Here is a 16,420-nt window from a genome sequence, read left to right on the forward strand (position 1 = left end):
GCGACCTCCGGAAAGGCCGGTGGCACAGCCCCGTTCGTACCGCGGACAGATGTTAATTGCCGAGCGGTTTTAGCAACCGCGGCATGAACTATTAACAATGACTAGACCAGATCCTGAAACGTTGGCCAAATCGTGCCACAGGTGTCCAATGAGGGAAATCACAACGACGACGGATGTAAGGGAAAGAAAGGCAAGGTAGGAAGAACAAATCTAATTTATTATTATTATTTACAAATCATCAAAATAACCAAGGAGAAAGAAGGATAAGAAAATAACGACAGAAAGGAGCCAGAGACACAGTGCAATTATTAGCTTATATATATCAGTCTTACTTAACCCCAAGGACAAGACAAAGACAGACAACGAGCACACTTACACGGGGAATGATGGCAGGAACGAATGCAGGAGGTGGATAGCTGGAGGGAGAGGGAGGTCCATGGGAACTGTATACTGGTCGGGCCGGGCGCGGCAGCTCCGTTCCTCCGCGGCCACGGTCGGCACCGCTGTCAATGCCCAAGCTGCGGTCGTGCGAGCTGCCCGCGGGACGAGCTCCGCCGGTCGAGTTAAAGCTGCCTGGTGGAGCCAACGCTGCTTGGTGGAGTCAAAGCTGCTGGTGGAGCCAACGCTGCTTGGTGGAGTCAAAGCTGCTGGGGGGGGGGGGGGGGAGCAGTGACGGGTTCTCTCTCTCGAACTCCTTTTAACTCTCTTGAACTCTCTTGAACTCCCTCCTGTTTCTCTCGACTCCTTTGAACTCTCTTGAACTCCCTCCCGTTTCTCTCGACTCCTTTTAACTCTCTTGAACTCTCTTGAACTCCCTCCCGTTTCTCTCGACCCCTTGAACTGCAAAGGCTTCCGCGCCCGCTTATATCTCACCTTGGGCGATCAAGCCGCCGTCTTCCAGGACACGCCCATCGGTGAGCTCGCCTCGGCCCTGATTGGTCGCGACGGCTCAACGATCCCGCCCTTAGAGGAGGCGTTGGCAAGGCCACGCCTTGTTCCCGGCTCTGGGCCGACTCCTCCCACCGTCCGCTCTGAGATGACCTCGTGGCTAATGGAGTCTTGCAACGAAAAACCACCACCCCACAGCAGCAGCAGAATGCAGCAAACCGCTCAATGCAGTTGGCAATTGATGAAAGGGGGGATGTGAAGGGAATCTACCTTGTTTGAATTTGGTGCAATGGAGTGTTAATTAATGGAAGACACAGCCTTAACCTAATACACATAATAAGGAGATAACTACTGAACAAGGAGGAAATCTATGAATGGCTACGTGTGGTATATGGAATAACTAACGGGAACGACCGTTGACTTTTATACACAACAAATGGAGGAAGGAGGGTGATATTTTACAATTACAATAAAAAAACACAATTCTCAAATCCATAACACTGCACCCTCCTCCTCTTAGGCACGTCCCGAGCCTATTACTTTTACCTTTAGTGTGGCACGTAGGTGTAGTTCCCTCTACATTTAACGTGACCCTGAGTGTGACAGTTTTAAAACATAAATAAATATGTCCCGCTGCTCCATTGCACCCTGCCTAACAGACTCACGCCCACAGCTAACCGAATTGTGGAATTGTCTTCAAACTACAACATGAACGATGGGGGAGTATTATTTACAGTTACTCTACTGGTATTTACAAAACTAACCCAGGACCTGTGATTGTTCTTTTGGGGGGTGAGGGGGGAAGGGGGGAGACAGCCTGCCCTGCATCGACGCACCATGAAGCACCAAAAACGCACCAAAACACCATCAAGCACCAATCGGTGCACAGTCACCACAGTTCATAATAAACAGTAAACCCAAACCCTGCTGGTGGTCTTGCTCATCGGCTCCCTCTGCTGGCTAATGCTCTTCCAGATGTTGTCAACTTCTTTGCTGGCGGCCTATTTGCTGGAAATAAACTTGCACAAAACATGTAAATTTTTTTATTTATGGCCCACAGGGCCGACTGGGGGTGGTTCACCTGTGTGGCATAGGTGCCCTGTGACCAAGGTCCGCCAGCAAGATCTCGGGCCATCATGGCCGGTTCCAGCAGAGGGGCCATGCCCCACCCCGTGGGGTCCATGAGTGGTGCTCAGCCACAGACATGTGGTCCATACGTGGTGCATCGATGCAGACAGCTGGTTGCGGGAGTTTCGGGCACACAATGGCGGACCCCCGCACGCTCCCCTCGGCGCCCAGTGACGCACAGTCCTCGGGTGGGAGACAAGGGGGGGGGGGAAGAAGACAGGTGAGCGAGGGGTAAGGTCACAAGGGTACACATCAAACAAGGCAATGCAAGACGAGGTGTGTACGGAGAGCGAAGTGAGAAAGCTCGTCCCTACCGTACGCCCCCCCCTGTTACCTACTCTACCCTTGCCCTTACCCCATAAGTACAAAAATCTACACAGTTACAAATTCGTCACTACTGTCTCGTCTCCCCTATATTTTCCCTATACCAAATTCGTCTTCACTCCCACTACTTCAAAATTTGCCATCAGCAATTCATCATCAATCCTCATAAGGAGGGAGAGATGGAACAACAAAGCACAATGTCACACCCACGTCATGATGCGTCTCACAATCCAAAACATTTGCACAAAAAAAACAATAAAAACATGGCATGGTGTGGAGTCCTGTTACCCCAGGTGAGTGGATGTAGATGGTGCGAGGAGATCTCAATCCTAACTACCTTCTAAATGACTTTAATACACTTTACACTACCCGGGGTCTTTCCCTGCCAAACCATTGGCCATCTTACACTCTATGCGGTTTTAAGAACCAAATTCCCATTGACCAAACTGTGGTGCTTCATCAATTTGGGGTCTCACTCCCCCGATTCAACCCCCTGTGCCCTTGCACAATTTCAGGACTGGGTCGTGTGGCTCTCCCAGCAGGTCTACCCACCTGCACACCTCCACCACTGTAGTTGCCTCCGAGCTTACCTGCTCCTTATCCTAACCTATCTACCTGGGGAAGACCCTCTGGCGCTCTCCCCACTCGGTGCCCTCTCTGGCACTGGGCTACCCGGGTCCGTCCTCCGGATCCTCGGGCCCCATCCACAACTCTAACGGCTCCCAGAGCCCACCTGCGGCCTCACCTGGCCGACATCCTCACAGTGGTGGAGTGCTCAACCAACTACACACACTAACAGGCCACACGCCCAGCCATTTCCACGACTCTAATGCACCCATCCAAACACCATTCTTCCACCACGCACCACAGATGCCAATATCCAACCACAATTTACCTGTACCCTCTACCTAACGCTTAAACTACCCTCCCCAGGTATTCGTGATGGGGGTCCACTCTTCCCCCATTCACACCTTCGCACCATCCACTCCACTCCACAGTTTCCACCATACTCACTCCACCCCATCCATTCCCTACTCCATATATTCCACACTTCATGTATTTCACACAACCATTCTCCATACACCTGCAGTTGCACACCTGTGCAATCACTCCTACTGGTGCTTCCTGCACCCTCCTTCCTCCCTGGACCATTTGGTCAACACAACACACAATCACGATGACTCACTCATACACCTGTTCAGTTGCACACCTGTGCAATCACAATTGTTCCTCACATGCTGCTTCATACACTTCCACGCTCAATACAACTCACAAACACCTCCCGAGCATTGCCTAGCAATTCCTCATTTCACCGATATCAATACTCACTCACACGGCATCATCTAATCTACCTGGTGCCCTGCTAAAACTCGCGCTTCCCCGTCACCCCTTACATTATTGCGCTCCCTCGTCATTATCATCCAACTACCCTCTCTATGTCCCCACTACCTGTCCACTGGTGCTACTTAACCTTACAGTTACCTATGGTCATCTTCTCTAGATCCCTACACACTATATCCTAACCCTCCCGGGCTAGTTTTCACTGCCAACCCCATAACTAGTGCTCCTTTGCCCCCGCTGTGAGGGATGGCAGAGTTGCCATCCCACCACATCGGGTATCTTTCACTATAAATTTTGCTCTCCAAATTCCAGCCAATCAAAAATTTCCAATTACAAATTCCCTATCCTTACCAAATTAGTCCATGGGCCCGGACCCGAAATTTCACTAATTGGTACCACCCGAGGTGGCAAGTTCTAGTAATGATTTTTGGAAAGGTGCATGTATGTGGGATACATGCTGATGTGATAGCAATTCTGGACTGGTAGCTTAGTGGTAGTTATCAGCTATTTTATACCCGCACCCTGTGAAAAGGCGTTCGACGGTTCGGATTGATTTAGTCCATGTGTGAAATTTTGGGTACGGGCCCATGGACTAATTGGGCATATTAATCAGAAAGTACTGAGACAACGTAGATCCCAAAATTATCGCTTTATGTCTTATTTTAAACATACAATCTTCACATAGTGTAATTTTGGAATACAACAGCTACTATAATACACGTACGTGATTGTTATGGAAATTGTCACATAAACATGTCACAACATGAAAAGGTCACAACACATATTAATCAAACGGTTTTCTGAATCAAGGGAAAGAAAGTCCAGAGGCTGTACTGAGCTCATCTGCTGAGCCCATCTCAAGTACATGTATGCCACAATAGCTATAAACAGTACTAGTACTCAAATGTTATACAAAATGGTTGGAAATCACATACTAACAGAACTAACAGACTGTAGGCTATGTACCCGGTATGGTCAGGTAGTGCTTCACATAAAGATGAAATGACACAACACATTATCAAAATGTCTACATGTCTACATGTATTCTGAGGGTGTTTCCAGGGAAAGCACGTCCTGTGCTCTTCAGAATAATACTGAGTATGTCAATGTACCAAACTAGCGATATCATAGTCAGTCATCGAACTGCTCGTCTTCATCGGAGTCTCCGAGTTCGAAGGATTCTTCATCTTCCTGTTGTTTCTGGTTACTGCAGGTTTGTAGCTTGCACATGTCTGTGCATGACAGTCCATTGGTCAGGCATGTGCATTTTGGCAATTTGCAGGAACGCACACACTTGCAAGCTAAGAGTTCCAAGACCACATCTGGTGCTGGTGGTGAACGCATCCAGTGGATGGCGAGCTTGCCATCTTCATCCACTGTCCATCCATGCTCGGTAGGGTTTGGCACCGCTGGGCGAGCCTGCAGACAGCACTTCCATATTGCTGCCTGGTAGTTGGCTCGTAGGACGTGCATGAAGAGACAGTCTCTACATGGTGGCAACTGGCTGGACTCGACTCCTCCCCTCTTTGCGCAGAATAGCTGGTAGCGCAGTTCGTTGACCTCACCAGTCCTAGCAGCTGCACTATACATGCGACAGATGAACTGCTGTACCTTCTCAAATAGTTCTGGGTTGACATCCCATGACTGACCAAGCTGTCTAAACGTCTCCTGGTAGTTACTGTCGTTCCTCACCAGCTTCAGTGCTATCAGCTTCCCACGGCCAGCGAATGCGCTCACAGTGTCACACCCTGTAAAGGCGTGTAGCCCAACCAGGCTGTCACACATGCTGTCTCCAATTGAGGTTGCCAGTTTGCTGATGTCGACAAACCGTGTGCGGTTCTGTGTGCCACATTTCTGGTAGAGGGGGCAGGGGATCTCCTTCTGGAAGGCTACACAGAGCACCATGACATCAGTGTCCTCAGCTGTGACTACGACTGCCTTTGAGCCAGCATTTGCAGCATGCAATGCATGCAGGAGCAGACGGGTATCCGCTTCTTCTTGTGTCGACTGCAGCTCTGACACTTCCACCCATTCATTTTCTGTTATCTTGTAGCATGTTTCCTCACAAGTCACATACAGTTCCTTGTCATGCAGCATCTCTTGGAACCTTGGGAGTTTCCACTGCTCCACCAGGAACTTGATGAGGCTGGTCTTGTTGCAGGCGCTACACAGGAACTTTCTCCATTGCTGGATGTTGTGCCCCCCTGCAAGGCTCTTGTACTGAAGGGCTGTGCTTGCACCACGGTTGAGCCTTTCAGCATCTTTGATCGAAGGCTGGCGGTAAACATCAAATACCACGTCAACCCTCTGACTCTGTCCACACTCATGCAGGACCCTAGACAAGGCCACCTCTGCTAGCTGTGCAAAGGTTTTGTTGTTTCCATTAATCTTTTGCACCAGACTCATCCCATCAATGATGCACGTCGAAGGTGTTGGGATAGTGTCTGCAGGAGATACATTCTTCTCAAGCTCCCTGGCAACTGCGGCCTTGTTCGTCTTTCGTAGGGATCCATCAGCATTTGCCAGTGCCCACGGTAACGGACCTAGTGGGTGGGCCAGGACATCCTTCATGTTCACCTTTCTGCTCTCAGCGACAAGGATCATATGGCTGAACAGTTTTCGATCTGCCTTCAGAACAACATCTTGTGCTTTCTTTCCACGGGATGTCTTTGTGGTGACATTGGCGAATGTCTTCAGGCTTTGCTTGGACATCTTGTCGTGGAATTTGACAGATGGTTGATCCTCATCTAACCTTGTCTTCTTGAATGTCTGGTACGCTTCTTCTCCTATTTCAAGCGCCTTCAGAAGGTCCCTGGCCACGTCGGGTGGAGCCATGGTGCCAGTGGACAGACCAATCAGGTCAGTGTTGTCAGGGAACATTGGATTCAGCCAGTTGTTTTCCATGAGATCTATGAGGGACTTGACAGCAGTTTCGTCTTTCCTGATCCTTGGAGCAAGTATATCTGGATGAGACAGTTTGGAACTGCCCTGACCTATCATGTCCCTCAGTGCTCTCAGATACATGGTCCTGTACTCAGCTGTCAGGTAGTACTTGCTCACAGCCCCTGGTTTCAAGCTGAACCCCATTGTCCCTCCTGCCGTCTGGGTGTCTTTGTTAACTGTCTCTTCGGTCGTTTGGTCGACAGGGATTCTTCCGAAGGGGTTGTTGGGACCGAGTTGAACTGAGAATCCCCCTCGCATGAACTCAGCATACACGTCTGGGTGTGTGGTGGGCAGCTGGGACATCTGGGCATAGTAGTATGGGAGGTAGCGTGCATAATTCAGCCTGTCATATGCGAAGCACCATGGGATCATTGCACGAATTGATGCCAGGTGTAGCACCCAGTCTCCCTCTCTTGATGCTCGAATGAGACCCAGCAAGATCTCGACAATGTCCAGATACGACATCCAGAATGCTGAGAGGCTGCCGTTTCCACCTCTGAGGAACTCGAGGTATATTCCAAACAGTTCCATGATGCGTGCGCATGAGCGGTCACCGAGGACCTGCTTCAGGGATGCCTGTGAGATATCTTTGCAGAGGCTGTCAATGATCCTCAGTGTCTCATCCATGTGGACCACATCGTTGGCGTGAGTGGCTTCCAGCCACGAGAGGAAACCCTTCCAGGCCAGTCGAGTGAGTGCCTCATAGACATTCTTGTGTAGGTGGACTGCCCTGTTGTACTTGCGGCCATCCATGACACCATTAATGGAACCTTCTGCGATCACACCAGACTCGATGCAGAGATCTCGCAATCCAGCATCTTGAAATCGCTTCCCTATTATTCCCATCAGTGTGCAGATGGTGTGGAATACTCCGAGCCTGGTGATGATGGTGTTTTGGAACTTGTCAGGGTGTTTCCATATAATCTCCACAGCCTTTGCATACAGTGCCTGGTCAAAGACACAGACAATCTTTGTCAGGTCCAAGGAGTGCATGATGTTCAGTGACTGGTTTAGCACTTCATTGACAGTCGACATTTGTGTCGCTGGAGCATTAATGGTAGGCAGGTAGCCTACATTGTCTGGAATGACTGTCACGTCATCTCGAGTCTGGATGTTGAAGCCTGTCCAGCTGCTGATTGATTGCTCTTCTTGTTGCGACATGCGTGCCATGACCCAGACAAGATTCTTCTCTTTGGCGAGCTGAGTCTCAGCTGCAGTGTCAGCATCTGCACTTTTGCTCTGTGGTGGTCCCACTCGTTGTCCAGCGTTGTATGCTGGTAGCATTGGTGGTGGTGCATCAATACTTCTCTGCTTTGTTTTTCCTACAGTCAGCATGGTTCTGGTGGACACTGGGGTGATTGGCTTTGCTTGTACGGCAATCCCATTCACTCTGTGAGATGTTCCTTCTCCACTGGTGGTCTCTTCCAGACGGTCGATATTATCCCAGGCTAAGGTTGTGAATATGCCAGGATGGATGTTACCTGGGAGGGCAACATCACTCCCTGATAGCGAGAGCTTTTGGAGACACAGAGCAGTGTCGATCTCTTCCATCTGAGAATAGGACACACTATGGCCGAGTCGGTTGAGGATGTGTATCAACTCTACATTCCCGGTCAGTGACTTGATAGCGAATGGCAGAACGATGTGCTTCGGGGGCTTTATCAGTCCACGTGTTACAGCATATACCATGTCATAGCCGAGTGAACACAGAAGCCGCTGGACTCTTTGAGATGCATGATCAGGGTCATTGGAACCTGTAAGTAGATAGCACAGGAAGACCATGACCGACTCTGGAATGGTAGTGTCCTCTGCTTCTGGTTTGACTTCCGGTGGCCAGGCTTGAGGGGCATCTTGGTTCTTGATGTCGGCTCTCATTTTCAGGGCTGCTTTGGAGACCACATCTTCAGCATGGAGGCCTTTCTGAGTATGCAGCTCTGCTTGTAGCGATTGGTATTGTTTGGCAAGTTCGTATATGGACAGGTTGTCTGGAAACAGGAGGAGTTTCCCTTTTCCCTCAGAGAAGATGTGCAGGGAGTCTGCAAACTCGCTTTCCAGTTTCCGTCGTATGTGTTTCTTGGTTGATTCCCTTACATGGGCAATACCAAGAGAGTTCATTGAAGCCACCAGTCTAGAAGAGAGATCAGTCATTGTCATCACTTGAGGATTGCCAAAAAGCTCCCTTCTGATGAACAGGAACAGCTCATTGTAGGCCTGATCCACAGCAGCGCCATACTGAGCTTCAGCATCATCATCTTGGCTTGCATCCTGTCCACTGCGAACCTCTCTTTTGGTATAGAACCGATAGCACGACCTATGATAGTGACCTTCTGCAGCTACCAGGTCTCTGCTGACTATGGCAAGGATTCTGCTGTCCATTTTCTCCATGGCTACATTCCTGATTGTAGCGTCAGCTCGCAGTTCTCGACATTGTATGAGGATTTCTCTCGTCTTCTGTCCTTTAGCATACTTGGTGTCTTTCTGGCAGAAAATGCACTCTGCCTCATAAGTCCTTGATGTGCTTGCACATTGTCTAGCTGCTCTCTGTGATCCTGTGTCTTGAGCAGGTTCACTGGCACTGGCACATTTGAGGATGCCATCAAGATGTCTTTTCATGGTGAAGAGACTGCGACATTTTCTGTGGTACTGGATTGTTGGAATCTGTCCATCAGGAAGGTTCGTAGCTAGTTTCAAAATTGCTGCATGTTTTCTGATCTGGGCTGCCCTCAGCAATGTTCTCCATGAGTCAATGTCTTGTAGTGAAACCAGCTTGTCTGTATTGTCATTGGAACAGTGGATGATGCACTCCACTCGTGGCCGCTTTAGTGGCAGGCTGCTTGCTCCGTCAGAGGCCATGTTCAGTCAGTTTTCACCTGCAACATAGAATTATCAATCCACATTACTATGTTGCACAAATTAGTAGTCTGCCAGTCCTTAATTATATTTAATTACACTTAATTAGACTGGTGAAACCAGTGGACTGATATCTGAAAGCAAATCAAGCATTCATGACTGGACTTATTCTAACCAGGCTGCAAATGTATATCACCACTGATGAGGGGAAATCAGCACTTTACATATCTGTCATATATTTTCTGCTTAACTAAATAGACATAATTATTGCAGAGCCTCTTGTTCTTGCCTCACCTACCAGGAAGTATCCACCAGTGGCCAAGTATACGGAATACGGAAGAAAACTGGACACTGCCAGCATCCAAAATATATTTTGTTCTTAACTAAGACACTAAAACTGAAGAAAAAGTTAGTTTCCACACATGAATAAATACAAGAATATGTATTATATAGTATAACATACATGTCTTTATTACAAACATCCATTTGCTAAGATATTTAAGCATGTTACATTGTCTATTCAGCTAAAAAAATGATTTGGAATATGATACTAGTAACAACAGCGCGGAGTTGCGGTATCGCGATTAATGCAAAAACAGCTTTCCTGCAAGAAAAATGAAAAAGCTACCCACTTGGAATTGCTATCACATATTATTTTACTTATATGGGTGTAACAAATAAATTGGCACCATGGAACTTTTGCCACCTCGGGTGGTACCGATATCTGGTCTGGCCCATGGACTAAATGTCCTTTAACTGGAGCCTCGGTGCGTCTTTACATGCGCAGAACCTGGCTTTGCCAAGTCGAGCAATGAATGCGGGTGGTTCGTTGCCGGCGGTTGGATCCGTCCGGCATTCGGTGCAGGGAAGGGGGTTCGCTCAGGCCGAGATCCCAAGGTCCACCTCGGCGCGGAGCCTTTCGGTCTCCCGCCTGATGACCCGATCTCACCCTGCCGGAACGCCTCAACCACAAAGGGTCGCCGTGCCGACCCTTCCTACCGGGCCGCCCGCTCCGCTGAGCGGAGCACGAACGCGACCGTTCAGAGCGCGGCCCGGCGTGGATCCCGCACGGCAGTTCTTTCAAAACCGCCGTGGTTACGATCCCCGCTGGTTCCCGCTGCACACGAAGCCCGGCACGCACCGAGGGCTCGCTTCGGCTATAAGTCGATCTAACCGCTATCCCGTTTAGCGTCGATGCTCCACTTGCATGCTTACACCCCGCAGCCCGTTCCTTGCTCACACATCCAGCTGTCTCCATGCTCTCCGTCATTGCACCTTCTCTTACACACCCCCCCTGTACACTCATAGGCTTCGTCACACACCTGACCACCGCACACCTTAGCACACACTCGTCGTTCGCACACCTCACCAACACACCTCTTCGCGCCCCCTCCTCGGTCACATCCCCGGTGACAACCACGGGTGTGCACTCACTTGCACACCCCATCACGTGCTTTACAACTAACTCCAGTGTGCATTCCCACACGTGCTCGACCATCTCAGGTGTGCATCCTTCCATTCCAGATGTACATTCTCTCTCACCTGCCACAACCAACTCACGCTTTGTGTCACTCTCACTACTTTCACCACCACACTCGGTCGCGCATTCACCCTTACTCTCGACAGCGCACTCTGTACTCATGCACCCTTCCGTTACACACCTTTCTCACGCATCCTCTGGTGCACACTCTCCCGTTACACCCTCCATAACACTCACCACAGGTGTGCACTCTTTTGTTACATCCCCTGTAACACTCCCCATCCGGCGCTTCCATGTGCCCCCCCGCACACGCGCTACGACCAACTCACTCTCGACAGCACACTCACTCCTCGGCACGCACTTTTTCATCACACACCCCATAGTCGGACCTCCTCGCACACCTCCTCCTTCACACTCTGTACCTGTCGTACACTTTACCAGCGGCCTCTCACGAACACCCGGGTCCAAACCAACCCCCAAGCTGACTGAATCTCCCCTCACACCATATACATTTCCGAGTATATCGCCACTCACCTCGGCCCCTCGTCGTCGCACCTCCTCCGCCACCTGCAAACTCTTTATTTGGTTAGCAAGCACATCATCATCATTTGAACACAGACCATGCACATACTCCATCACTTCCTCCCTTATCTCCTTCTTAGTTTCCCTCCGTCTCTTCTTAATTTCACTCACCCCCTCTTCCACTTCCTCTAATTTTTCCATTACCACCTTCATTTCCCGGTGCGCCCCCTCGATTTCTTCCTCTAATGCCACCTTGACCATCTATGTGCGTCCTCACCTCCCGTTCTTTCGTCTCCATTGCCTCTGTCACCTCATCCAACCTTGCAGTTAGTCCCTCATGTACCGTCTGACACTCCTTCTTAATGACGGCTACGTCCCTCTTTATTTCCTTCTGGGTCGCCTTCAACCCCTCGATCACAGCCGTATTCTTTTGTACCTGTTCCTTCAACTCCCTTTGTCCCACTGTCAGCTGTCCCACCCCCTGCGCCAACTCCTCTATGCCACCTTGTAACTTTGCCATCCCATTTCTCACCTCTTTCTCCATACGCTTCTCACCTCGCTTTACCTCCTCGCTTACCCCCGAGACCTCCTCGCTTACACCTCGTCTTATTTCCTCCCCCATCTCCTCCATTTCTTTAGTAGATGCCGCCCTCATCTGTCCCAATTCATTCCTCTGAGCATCCAATTTAGTGTCTAACCCGATTTTCACCTCCTCTATCTGGTTCCCCATCTGTTTGATTTCCCGGGCGGATTGCTCCCCTATTTCCCGCAATTTGCCTTCCATCTTATCTTCTAGCCCCGTTAACCCATTCTTTACCTCTTTTATCCCCTTGTCTAACCCCTCAAACTTATTGTCTAACCCCTCAAATTTATTTCCCAACTGTTCACTGGTACTCCTCGCTTCGTCCCTCATTGCCCCCATTTGGCCACCCATCCCATCCATTTTTGCATTCAGTTGGGTCAAGAATAATCTGAGGTCAAACCCGGTTTGCCCAGCGTCCCCAGCCGCCACCATGGGCTCGCCCTCCGCGGCGCCGCCATTTTGTGGCCCTCCAACCACGTGCGCGAGGGTGCCATTTTGTGCGCCTGATACCTCCTCAACCACCTCCTCATTGTTCTCCTCCTCCATTTCTCCCACATACATTTCCCCGAGGTCCTGGGTCGACTCTACACACTCTAATTCCCCCACCGGCATCCCGTCGCCTTGACCATCTATGGCACGATTTTTAAATTTAGGATTTTATAAAACAATTTTTGGGCCACTCGTACTTTGAGTGCACAAAGCGCTTCAGGTCCGAATCTCGCTCCCGACACCAAATGTTACGGCCAATAGTACAATTGGTGTCCAAAATTTTTTATTTTTTTTATTTTTTTTTGTATACAAGATCGAGGCTCGTGAAAGAGCGAACATTAATCACACAGAAAGACAAACCGACACATAAAACATATAACATAGGGAGTGGTAGACAAGATGGGGAGAGAGGGGGAAGGACACAAACACAACATTTGAGAGCAGGGACCGAGAGACATGGAGACATCGAGATATCTGAGAGAGGGCGAGGGCTTTGGGGGGGGGGGCGTGGGAAGGGGGCGGTGGGAGAGGTATAAAACATATGGACACTGCCAGGACTTCCAGGAAAGAAGTTGGAATTTCAAACAAGGTGGATCTGGGGTGAATTAGCGGGGGTAGAAAAGATCAAGGTTTTGGATGGGGGAAGATAAGAGATGGTGGTGAACAGCTGTTTTAAAGACCTGGAGGGAGGAGTGGGATTGAAGGGAGTGAGGGAGTTTGTTCCAGAGGCGGGAGAAAAGAGGAATGAAAGAGTGGAGGTGAGCAGAGAGCCGAGATTTCGGCAGTTTAACCATCAGAGGGTTGCTGGCAGATCTTGTGCGACCTGGAGGAATATTTGGGGGACAGAGCACAGAGAGAGCTGGGGGTGCAAGGCCGGAGAGGAGTCGGTAGAAGACAGAAAGACCACCTACCTGCCTGCGGTGAGTGAGTGAAAGGCCCTCAGAGATAGCTTCATCGCGGGAGATTCCAATAATTCTGAAAGCTTTGGTTTCAACAGCGTGAAGCCGAGCTAGGTGTGAGGCAGGAGCACCGGCCCATAGGGGAGAACAGTATTCCATTGAGCTGCGGATGAAAGCCTTGTATGTGGTGAGGAGCTCAGGTGTGCCGAGGAAGGACTTCGCACGACGGAGGATGCCCAGTCGGCGACTGGCTTTGGAGGCCAGCTTGGAAATGTGGTTTTCCCAAGAAAGATCATGGCAGATAGTGAGACCCAAAATCTTGAGCGACAGAACTTCTTGGAGAGGATTGTTGAGAAAGTAGATGGGAGGGTTGTCCAGTCGATCTTTTCGGAGAGACATAGTAAGAGTGTGAGATTTGTCAGGATTGAAAGACATGTTCCACTTGTTTGACCAGTCTGTGATTTTGTCCAGGTCTTCAGAGAGTGAGGAGGCAGCAGACTGCCGATCTGAGGGAAGAGGAATGGAGCGGCAGAGAGTGGAGTCATCAGCAAAGAGATAGAGAGGATTTTCGAGAGAGTCAGAGAGATCATTGATGAAGATCAGAAAAAGCACGGGGCCCAGAACACTGCCTTGGGGAACTCCAGCCTGAACAGGAAGAGGAGATGAGAGAAACCCATTCAGGGCCACACGTTGACGACGACTAGAGAGGAAGTCCGCCAGCCATGCGTGGAGATTTCCATGGATACCAAAGGAGGAGAGTTTGGTGAGCAGAGCGGGGTGCCAGACCGTGTCGAAGGCACGTGATATGTCGAGGGAGACAGCTCTAATTTCCTGTTTGGCATTGAGGACCTCCATCCATTGTTGAGACAGCAGAAGCAGAGTAGAGTGACCTGGTCTGAAACCAAATTGATGATCAGAGATCAAGCCATTGGAGAAGAGGAAAGATTTCATATCCGAAGCAATGATGGATTCCATGACTTTGCTGATAATTGGGAGAAGGCTGATTGGTCTGTAGTTGCTAGGATCTGTTTTTGCACCTTTTTTGTGCAAAGCGGTGATGTTGGCTGATTTCCAAGCAGATGGCAGTTGACCTTGAGCAAAAGAGAGGGTGAAGAGAACAGAGAGAGGGTGAGATAGAGCAGCAGAGCAGGATTTTAGGACCCGTGGGCTGATGCCGTCTGGTCCAGTTGCAGAATCAGAGTCGAGGGTTGACAGGAACTTTTCCACCTTGTCAGGAGGAAAGGACACGGAGTCCAGGAGCAGCAGGGTACGACTGGGTATGGTGGGTACAGAGAGGGATGGGTTTGGGACACAAGATTTAGAGGCAAACACAGAGTTGAGGCATTCAGCTTTTTCACGTGCGGAGTCAGCTGTGTAGCCGTTTGAGGTAAGGGAGGGGATGGAGGGGGAACAAACACCAGAAACGGATTTGACCAGACGCCACCAGGATTTGGAAGAGGGAGACAGATAAGAGAGTTCGGTCTTGAGAACGGAGAGATATTGTTTCCTGGCTCTCCTGAGGGTGGACACACACTTGTTTCGGGCTTTGTGAAAGGAAATGAGATTTCCTTCCGTTGGATTTGCTTTCCAGGAGACGAAGGCAAGTTGTTTCTGGGCAACAGCCTCACCACAAGATTCCGTGTACCATGGACGGGAGGAAGGGTATGACAACTGAAGACGAGATGGGATAAATCTGTGCATGAGAGAGAGCAATTTACTTTGGAAGAATTCCCAGGATGAGTTGATGTAAGAGGTGGTAGATATGGGAGACCAGTCCAGATGATTGATGGCTGCTTGAAGACCGTGCCAGTTGGCCTGAGTGAAATGCCAGACTCGTCGATGCTGAGCAGGCTCCCTGAGGATGGTCAGAGAGATGTCCACTTTAACAAGGACATGATCAGATGATCCGATCGGAGCAGAAGAAGAGCAGCAGACATTTTCAGGGAAGTTAGTCATAACCAAGTCCAGAAGAGAAGATGTTCCGTTGACTGAGATCCGGGTCGGGAAATTGACAGATTGTGTCAGTCCCAGTGAGTCGCAGAAGTCCTTTGCTGAGGAGCCATGGCTGGTGAGCGAGGTACCCACACCCAGCCAACTGGCATGATGACAGTTGAAATCACCACATATGAGGAAGAGAGAGTTGGGATGAGTAGATAGAAGTTGGTCCATATCATCAGACAGCGAGATGTAGATGGAGTCATCACTGTTTGGTGGACGGTACAACACACATATGAACAAGAGGTGGGAGCGAAGGGGAAGCCATAGCCAGAGGTATTCCTGGGGGTGAGGTGGAGAGAGTGCAGTGCAGGGCGAGTGAGGAAGAGAGTTTTTGATAAAGATAGCAACCCCGCCTCCAGGACGAGGCTCAGGTCTATCATACCGGAGGAGGGAGTAGCCCGGGAGATATACTATGGAATCAGAGACATCATAAAGGAGGAAAGTTTCTGTTAGGCAGATCACGTCTGGTTTGACAGAAGCAACCTGTATGGAGAGATCAGTTAAGTTTGAACGAAGGCCCCAGATGTTTGAGGTCCATACCGTTAATGAAGAGGAAGGGGGAGCATCAGATACAGAACAGGGGGGAGGAGGGGTAGGGTAAGATGTGGAAGAGGTGGAAGAGGTAGGGAGAGCTGTTGAAGGTGTGTCAGAGATTCAGAATAGCTCGGAGAAAGGGAAGGATGGGGCGGACAGAAGGTTTGATGGTGATTGGGTGAGCCACAATGAGGTGTTATTTGAGGAGGGGGAAGAGCGAGGCAGAAGGTTGGGGGAGATGGAGGTGAGAGTTTGAAGGGGGAAGAAGCGGGGAGGACGCTTTGAGGAGGGGGAGTGAGAGGGGGGAAATTGAGAAGCAATGAGGGTGGGGAGATTTGAAGGGGAGGGGTGAGGGGGGAGTTTGGGAGGGAAGGGACAAGGGGAGGGATTTGAAAGGGATGGGATATGGGGGAGATTTGGAGGGGAGGGGTGAGGCAGGAG

Source organism: Myxine glutinosa, chromosome 4 (assembly GCF_964187855.1).
Source record: "Myxine glutinosa chromosome 4, kmMyxGlut1.1, whole genome shotgun sequence".
Classification (NCBI taxonomy): Eukaryota; Metazoa; Chordata; class Myxini; order Myxiniformes; family Myxinidae; genus Myxine; species Myxine glutinosa.